Below are 10,540 nucleotides of genomic sequence, written 5' to 3'. Positions count from 1 at the left end.
CCACTTTTTAACTGCAGCTAATCTCCTTGCTTTATAATATTAAGCAGGTAGGAAATCTGAGATCTTTGGTACAGCCCTTGGATTGCTGCTATACATAGATGGTAAACAAAGATAAACACAACAGTCAAAGTTTGAAGACCTGCTGTAAATGATTAAATTTTGAGCGGGTATATTTAATATCTGGAAGTACAGTATGTGATTCTTGTAGCCTTATCTGTTCTCTTACATTGTTCTGAGTACCATCTGTTCACTTATGTGTTTAAAGTAGTTAAAATCTCCAGCATGACTGATGTTGTTTTGACTGTATAGACAAATATTGCAAGAGTTGCTGGGAACATGTCCGTGTAACTTCATTACCTGGTAAAAAAAATACTACCAATTCATTGACAGCAAAGAAAGCATACCTATAAGAAGTGAGCTTCAGACTAATTTGGATCTCGGAACATTTAATTGCCATCATTAAAAGAATCTGGTCTACCTTGTTTACAGTGAGAAAGTACATTGCTTGAAGAGAATCCAGGCCATACATAAAAGCAAACAAGTTTTGTTCCAAAGCTGTCAAATGTGAAAGTTATGTCCTGTTTTATAATTTGCCTCATCTAAAATTATTGATCGTATTTTTGTATAAACAATGAACAGAAGCAATCATTAATAATACTCCTCTACAGAATGTAATATATGCAGTACAAAAGATTCTTCTTTAAAATTATGCAGTGGGGAATGAAGAACCAATTTTTGACTTGGCAGTTTCAGGTTGCATAATTAGACACAAGCATGACAACATGCTAATAAACTTTATTAGATGGGGCTGCTAGTTTAGCTTTGTGCTAAGAAAAAAAGGAATTTATTTATGTGTTTGTTCTTTTAAACATCCTGAGTGGGAGAAAGAGGGTACACAAGAGAAATCTCTTCATGCATTTTAACATTATTGGTTGCAAAAAGGGACCTTTCATTTACAAATATCTTCTTTCTATTGCTGTTACAGAAGTAAGCTACATGCATTAATTATATCCAGAGGAATCATCACTTTTATTGCTGTTGATATTTGCTTTAATGAACTGTGTACTTCTCATCTGCCTTTTATGCTGTCTTGGTATTAACTTATCACAACTATCATGTCAGTACTAGGTTAAAATGCAAATACCTACCCTCTTCTTTTCCCCCTTCTTGTTATCATCTGTTGAATTACTAGAAGAAAAAGTAAAGGGTCTAGACCAGGGGTCGGCAACCTCGGCTTTTTTATGACTCGTGGACTTCAACTCCCAGAATTCCTGAGCCAGCATAGCTGGCTCAGGAATTCTGGGAGTTGAAGTCCACGAGTCATAAAAGAGCCGAGGTTGCCGACCCCTGGTCTAGAAGCAACTCTAGCCACTCTGAACCTCAATGAACAAACTGAAAATCTCCAACCTAAACAAGGTGGCCTAAACAACTTAAACAAAATTAAACACAATAGGGAGCAAACAGCTTCTAAAAAAATGACCTCATGTATGAACAAAAAGAAGAAAATTGATACACCCAAATTGAACACAATAGGGAACAAACAGCTTCCTATATATAAACCTAAGGAGGAAACATGTCACTTTTAGAAGAAAACAGTAACCAAAAGCAAAGCCCCAACTGTCTACCTTTGCCGACTCCAATGAAGCCTCTTTGGAACTGAACAGTCGCTTTCATAGACTCCCCCTGAAAGAAAATACGCAGACACCTATAAAAGAGCAGTCACCAATAGTTTCTAAAAAGGAGACAAAACCCAGCATCCCTGTGACAGGAAGAATAGTATCTGAGACTTCCCTAGGGGAAAAAAGGCAAATATCAATGATAGGAGATTCAATTCTTTGGGAAATATAAAATATAGTCTTCAGACCGAACAGTCAATCTAGAGAGGTATGCTGTCTCCCTGGAGCAAAAATCAAAGAAGTAACTGAGAACCTTACTAAAATAATCAACCGAACAGATTACTATCCCTTTCTTCTACACATGGGGACCAATGACAAAACAATAAATCTAAAAACAATAGGAAGAGGTTATGAACAGCTAGGAAAGAAAGTTAAAAAAATTAGGCACTCAAATGGTGTTTTCATCTAGACTTCCAACAAATGGCCAACATCCAATGAGGGAGCAAAGGATTTTAGAAACTAACCACTGGCTTAAAAACTGAAGTTCATCAAGAGAACTTCAGTTTCCTATACCATGGTTTTCATTACCTACATGAAGGGCTAATGTCAAGGGATGGAGCAAACCTCACAAAAACTGGAATGAATATATTCAGAAAACAACTGACTCATCAAAAAGGCTTTAAATTAAAATAGAGGGGGAGGGGCCAATCTTCAAGGCCTTTAGAACCTAATTCCAAACAAAAACCACTAGCTAACCAATCATATAAGGAGGTCGGGAGTAAAGAGAAAGAAGAAGAAGAAAAGGAAAAACACAGTGAAGTAGAGAGTGATGGAAAGGATGTAAAACCCAGATACAAAGTAGGAGATATAAGAACATACTCAAGACCCATAACGGACTCAAATGCCTATACACGAATGCTCAAAGTTTAGGGAACAAACAGGGTAAACTTGAAGTGCTAGTACATGAAGTTAAATATGATATAGCTGCCATTACTGAAATATGGCGGGATGAAACTCATGACTGGAATGTCCCTTTTAAAATTTGTTTTTTCATCTACAAAATGTAAACCTTTCTGTCAGTTTTGCAGGAGCAGTTATGACCTCCTTTTCCAACACTTCTCTTGTTTTATTCTAGTTTGTCTTCCAGTAAACATGAATCAGGCTTCAAGGTTGGGTAATTATCATTTCTTTTATGGAAAAAGACTTTCTGAGGTGATAACCATAAAGGAATGGGTTGCTTTATGTTTATTACAAACTGTCAATATGATATGTGAAACAAAATGACTTAAAATCTATGGCAACTTTAACTTTGTCATACTATAAATAGCCCTGTCACCCAAATCCCAAATCATGTCCTTCTAAATCCAGTAGCTTCCTTTTTCAAAGTCATCCACTCTTTCATCCATATCAAACAATATGCCTCACAATGCAATTTTAGATCAGGTTGTTTGTTTGTTTATCACATTTAGAAATCACCATCTCCTTTACAGAGTGACTCTGAATGGTACAAATGTGATCCTGGTCTGCTTTTTACATTTGTATCTTGCGGCAGTTTATATTTAATTCTTACCATGCCATACAAATCTGGAAATACCTTTCTGTCATTGTTTAAAAGAAGTCAGTTGTCAATAACAGTATAGTTTTGAATAAAAAAAATAACAAGGTAGAATATTAACCTTAATTACAGAGATTCTACCCAATAGTGACATTTGTAATTTATTCCTTATAAACTAAGTCTTATTTATATTATTCCATACTTTTAAAGTCATATTTTCAACTAGAGCAATAAAAGTAGATTTTTGAAATTCATGTTCATCTGGGCTTTTTTTCTTATTCCATACCACATTTATTATTATTTGTACTTTTTCTACCCTTGCACTCTTTCAAAAATATTTATGCTAAAAACTACTTTTGATCAATGAAAGAAGAAAGTGGTCTGGAATACTTCCAACTCCCATGAAAAATGGCAACATATTGTTATGAATATGTGCAGACAATCTTAATGGTAAGAAGGAACAAAACATAATGCAATTATTCCAACAATGAAATGATTTTTTCACACATAACACCATTATATTTTTAATATGTCTACAACATCCTGTACAATACAAGTGATTTGATTTTTGTTATTGTTGTTGTTGTTAGTTGCGAAGTCGTGTCCGAACCATCACGACCCTATGGACAATGTTCCTCCAGGCTTTCCTGTCCTCTACCATCTTCTGGAGTCCATTTAAGCTCACGCCTACTGCTTCAGTGACTCCATCCAGCCACCTCATTCTCTGTCGTCCCCTTCTTCTATTGCCCTCAATCTTTCCCAGCATTAGGCTCTTCTCCAGTGAGTCCTTCCTTCTCATTAGGTGGCCAAAGTATTTGAGTTTCAACTTCAGGATCTGGCCTTCCAAAGAGCAGTCAGGGTTGATCTCCTCTAGGACTGACCGGTTTGATCGCCTTGCAGTCCAAGGGACTCGCAGGAGTCTTTTCCAGCACCAGAGTTCAAAGGCCTCAATTCTTTGGCGCTCGGCCTTTTTTATGGTCCAGCTTTCACTGCCATACATTGCAACTGGGAAGACCATAGCCTTGACTATACGCACTTTTGTTGACAGGGTGATGTCTCTGCTTTTTAGTGTGCTGTCTAGATTTGCCATGGGATTTTTGTTATTATGTGCCAATAAATCAGTGTTTCTTGTCATGAAATAATCACACATTCTTCTCCTGCTGTCATGTCTCCATCCCCTTTCTCTTCCTGTTCTGTTCTATATTGTTCTTTTAGCAATATATTCTCTAAACACAATTCTTTCTTTAACCTGGTCCTTCAAATGTTCCTATGGTGCATTCATCACCACTGTAATTAATAATAGTAGTTTGCTACATTTTATGTGTCACCCAATTTGCACCTGCTGGTTGCCCTCTTATTTTTATTTCCACCTGTACTATAATTGTAGACATTTTAAGAGAGCTAGGCATAATATATTCAAAATATTATAATCTGGTCATTGATACCTGGGATGAAAGCTCTGGATGGATTCTGTGGTCCTTTTGTTTTCTTGACTATATGTAATATTATTATGAGTCCTCTCTAGTATCAAAAGTCAAAAACATCAATTTCTGTCCTGCTTCTTCAAAGTCTAGTTTTTACTCTCATTATCACAGAAAAACTCATTGTTTTCTTACTTTGAATCAACATCTTCATCTAAGTAGTGAATATGGATTCAAATTAGCCAAAATCTACTATGTTTAACTTCATACCATGTAGAGATTGTGTTCTTGTCTGTCTAATTCACTGTTTAATTGAAGCACTAATTTTGGCAGGAGCATGTGAATCTTTGTTTGTAGCTTAATCACAACAATTTTATAGCCAGGTGAGTTTTGTATCTTGATTTTTCCCTCCCTATTCTATTCTTCCATTAAAATAACTCCTGAATGTGTAGGGAGTTGATTATGAAATTATATTGGATCAAAAATCGCCGTAGTTGACTTGTCACACAAAAAAGTGGATAGGTTTTGGACTGGATAGGTTTTTCAACCACCCCACTAATTCCTGCTATGGATGAAGGAGACAGATATCACTTACAAAAGCAAAGTTGCAATATTTATTCAAACTAAATTCATTTAAATTTCATGTTTTCTTATAGGTTCCCTAAATGTTCTGCTTCATTAAAAGCTGTTTCATGGCACCAAAGACTCTTTCCAAAATATGAAATGCTCAATATAAAACAGTATTTATGCAATATGAAACTTCATATAAACATATAGCAATTACATTTTGACAGTTTGATTATCTTCCCTATTTTATTTAAGATACATTTTAAAGAGGACCAGAACTTCTACGTTTCTCCTACAGTTTCTTGTCATGAAATAATCACACATTCTTCTCCTGCTGTCATGTCTCCATCCCCTTTCTCTTCCTGTTCTGTCCCTCCCCCATTTAAGGTTGTATACTATTGATGTAGGGACGCAGTGGCTCAGTGGGTTAGGATGCTTAGCTTGTCGATCAGATGGTTGGCAGTTTCGTAGGTCAAATCCCAAGTGCTACGTAACAGAGTGAGCGCCTGTTACTCGTCCCAGCTTCTGCCAACCTAGCAGTTCGAAAGCACATAAAAATGCAAGTAGAAAAATAGGGACCACTACGGTGGGAAGGTAACAGTGTTCCGTGCGCCTTTGGTGTCTAGTCATGCCGGCCACATGACCACCGAGATGTCCTCGGACAAGCCCTGGCTCTTCGGCTTTGAAACGGAGATGAGCACCAGCCCCTAGAGTTGGAAACGACTAGCACGCATGTGCGGGGGAACCTTTACCTTTACTACTGATGTAAAGGCTTCTCATGTTTATTCTTTGGAAAGCACCATGTACATTGAGCACACAATGACCCTAAGCTAAAAATAGCCTATTCTTCTGAGCTATATGAATATTACATGGAAACTGATGGCTGAACATTTGGAATAGATTGACTGTGTATTTTTTATTGCTAAGAAATACTGGGAAGATAAATTTATGACCCCAGTTATTGAAGTCTTCATGTTAATTGTGTGTTACGAAACATCTATTGATATGCATATGTCATGTGTTATAAAATCATACAGTTAAATGATACACAATATATGCTGTGTGTGTATATACATATATGAAGATGAGCAACTCACATGCATAAATACATATACATATGTTTCATCCAGGTAATAAACAACAGCACTTGAATATAGTAATTAGAGGAATAAATGCTTCCAGTTACAGTATTCTTTAGTTATGTCATAGCAATAATTGCAGGTTAAATCCCTTCTACTTTTCTTCAGTATTTAATAAAATTTACAAATATAAACCTTAAATAAATGCATTTTAAAAGGTCAGTTTTACAGACTTCAGTCAAGTTTTGTAAACTAATGTCTCTGTTATGATGACTTAAAGGATTAGCTAATGCTACAAAATGCTCAGTTTCACACAACAATTCAATTTTAGCCATCAAATGTTTTGGTTCAAGTCTATTCTTGCTGATTTTTCTCTCTTTTTTTTAACCAAAGAAATTATTTGGTAATTTGCTACTAAATTTCGACTGTGTGGTATTATGGGTGACTAGCAGATGCAAGAAGGTGTTCAAGGACCACCCACACATGCTCCCTCAGCTAGAGATTGTCCAATATTGCCATAATCCATTTTACTGATCAGTTCAGATTTATAATGGGTAATGCCAACTTCATGAGCATTATGTTTAGCTAATGTTAAAGCTTTAACATACATGTTAAAGTTCTCAAAATAGCTTTTCTTATATTAGTATTAGGGTTAGGGTTAGTCCAGCAAGAAAGCTAATAATGGAATCTTAAATGTATTTTTCAGAAGTTTTAAATTAATCCCAGATAAAAGGAAATTGAATTGTATATACAAAACCTGAAAATGAGTTTGAGAAATTGGTACCAAAGAATATGGTTAAGTCAATGACTTATGTGTTCTTTAACTGAGGTTTTAAAAGATGAAGCTTGAAACTGCTTGTAAATTTAAAAATAAAAAGTGTTCATTAATATTTAAAGAAGCCAATAAATTATTTACCAGTTGGTTAATCCTGATTAGATATCATCAGATTATTCAAAACTGGCAAAAATCCTAAATGCAATTGTCCAGAGAACAATTTAGTTCTGTAAGATGAGAGCTTAGTCAAGACAAAATTATTTTTCTGATGTAATCTCCCAATTATAATCTGAATTCCAACACACTTTTTTCAAATAATTCTTCTAAACCTGCAGTTATATTAGCTTGATAGCTAATCAAGGTATACCACATAGTCTTTCATTTTTGCTCAAATTTTCTTTTGTCAATTCATTTTCTAACACTTTTTTTTCCATTCGGAGGCAGGTAAATTTTGTTTGTGTCATCCCCAAGGCTTTTTTTCTCATAGAACGCTCAGAACGGAGTTCCGGCACCTTTTTTGGATGGAACCTTGTAGGGTAAGCAAAGCGGGTTGTATGACATGTGTGAGTTCCGGCACCTTTTTATTTTACAAAAAAAGCACTGGTCATCCCCAAAATATTTGAAGGTATTGTTCCAAAATTACTGATGGGAACACAGAATGCATCTAGGATCAGTTATAGCAGGCAAGATACATGAGAAGAGAAGAGAGGGGTTATCATATTTTCCTTTGTTGAATAGGGAAATCAAGTCTTTCAGTTCTGAGTCAGAAAGTCCTTATATTCCACATGAAAGAGAAATTGTATTAATGTGCTGTTTATGTTTATTTCTTTCTTAAATTTATATGCTAACCATCCCCCACTTTGGGGGGCTTACAATAATAATGTAATGTAATAGCAATAGCTCTTAGACTTTTATACCGCTCCTCTACAGAACTCTCTGAGTGGTTTACGGTGTCAGCGTATTGGCCCCAACAATTTGGGTCCTTATTTTATTAATCTTGGAAGGATGGAAGGTTCAGCCAACCTTCAGCCTGTCAGGCTCAATCTCCAGGCTGTGGGCAGAGTTAGCCGTCAATACTGCAGTCTAACCACTATGCCATCAGGGCTCATGTAATGTAATCAGTGGTGAGATTCAAATATGTGAACAACCGGTTCTCTGTGTGGATGCCGCTTCCAGAAGTGGGCGTGGGCAACAAAAATTAGCTACTGGTTCTGCCGAAGTGGTGCAAACCGGCTGAATCCCACCACTGAATGTAATGTAATGTAATGTAATGTAATGTAATGTAATGTAATGTAATGTAATGTAATGTAATGTAAAAAATAATAAATATCCTAAGCCAACCTAGCTTAGCCTTTCTTTCTTATTTGCACCGGAAAACTGCATGCATACAGAGGCCTGTTTAGGATTTAATGGCCTCCATAACGCATCCTATAAAGCATTAATGTAATCTATGTCGTATCTTATCTCTAATAAGAATTTGTAAAAGAGAACAAAGGTTTCTGTGTCTTAACAAACTTACTTATTACGGGGTGCTCAGATCCAATCTCTAAATTTCTAGAAGGCAAACCCTTTTTATTTTTTTAAATAAATCTAAGTAATGACACAAGTAAGAATTGAATCTACTTGATTGTAAGCAAGATAGGCAGAACTGACATGCCCTCGTGTGTCGTATTCTCCTGTGACTGGTGAAATAATGATGACCGTAACTTACAGGAACATTCTGTGTTCTTTTATCATAGGCAGATCCAGAGTTGCTGGACTTTAAACTTAATAGGATTCACAGTTCTTGTAACTTTGGAAGCTAATTAAAATGGTCTGATGATTCTGAATATCTTTCTACTGGTTCTTGGGAATTGCTGTTTCACATAGCAATTTTGGAGAAAAGAAGTTAAAATACATTGTATACCTTTTTTGTTTTGTTTTTGAAATTTTCATTTATATGATAATGTGTGCAATGTCCCTTGTTTTAACATTATCTTCCTTCTCACCTAAGGACACGTTGAAAGGGAAGACCACAAAGGGAAATGAAATAGCCAATATAAATAAAATTGTGCAAATTAACCTTAATTACATGTTTAGCATACGTTCCTGTATCTATATTGTTCTGTATAGGAGTTAAGAAACCAATGATAATACACAGAACTGAACTTTCAAAATACTTGATTAAAAAAATTGCATTAAATTCTACAAAAAAATGAAGAGAATGATTGCAAAATTATATTTGCATTGAAGAAATAGTCAACATGTCCTTTTTACTACCATTTAGAGTTCTACTCTTTTCTATTTTATTTTTCTCAAAACAAAACCATTGAAAAATTTGACTCAGGATTGTTTGGATATATTTGTGGCTCAGCCATTTTTAAAGAAGAGGAGAGGACTATGAGAAAATTAAAACTTATTCTCTCCTCAATTGTTCATTCACCCAATGTAGTCAACATTCCAAAAGCTGGTCTCTCTTTGACAATTTTGGGTAGAATCTTTTCATTTCTTGAAAAAATTCCCCATTTTTCAGACTTGCTAACATTGCATGGCATGATTTATTATCATTATTTTTCTCGTGATCCCATCTAGGGCATTTAGTTCTGCTTAAGCTCAGTCCACTATTCCAGCTCTACTGTATATCCAATGACTGGAATTCAATGTTGTTAATTGTCTTGATAGTATTTCTGACAGTGACTTTGGACTTTAAGATTTTCTTCATTCTTCTGATGTATTCATACTAATCTCTTTTACTTCACTGTTAAACTTGAAGGATGCTCAGGCATTTGTAATGAACTCTTAATGTTACTTTCACTGGCGATCATGATTCCTTCAGTTTCACTTATTTGTCTGTTGTTGCACAGTCCAAACTCCATTGCAATATCATGTCTGCGTATTAATTTTCCATACAGCTTCAGATTGTCCATATAAAGAAGGTGAGATAGTATAACAGATATTTTTGAAGTTTCATAACCATGGTCAATATTGAAAGTTCAGTATTGTTGACAGAGGAATCAGTGCGATGACAACCAGTAGGGGTGACAGTGAGTTTCCTCGAAAAAGACTTTTCTTTATATTCTTTGTATTAATCTCTCTCAAAAGTATTTCCATATCATAGATTTATTTTCTGGGGATGTCTTACCATCCACACCATCTCACCATCTGGTTGCTTGAGTCACAAAAGGGCAGGAGAGTGCACATTGCACCAGTGCCACTGCCATGAATTGAGGCAAGGCAGGTGTGTGTGTGGGGGGGGGAATGGAGCTGCCCCATGCACCCCACACCCACTTCTTCCCTTTCACTCCCCTCCCGAGCCAGACTGCCATGCTATGGAGGATGTGTGAGGGAGCCTCAGTCCCTTTACCAGATCCCCCTTCATCATTTTGGACCAAGGGGGGAATGGCGGTGAAAGTTCTCCACCGCCACTGTGTAACAGCCACATCCGCTGCTGGCGGAGCTTTCTTAGATCCTTCCTGCCCCTGTTTCGCCCCACCCCACTGATCAATTGCCAGGTGACAACCATCACCCTCTTGTCCTCTGCCTGACTT

The sequence above is a fragment of the Vipera ursinii genome, assembly GCF_947247035.1.
Source record: "Vipera ursinii genome assembly, chromosome: 7".
NCBI lineage: Eukaryota > Metazoa > Chordata > Lepidosauria > Squamata > Viperidae > Vipera > Vipera ursinii.
Note: the sequence above shows the minus strand (reverse complement) of the source record.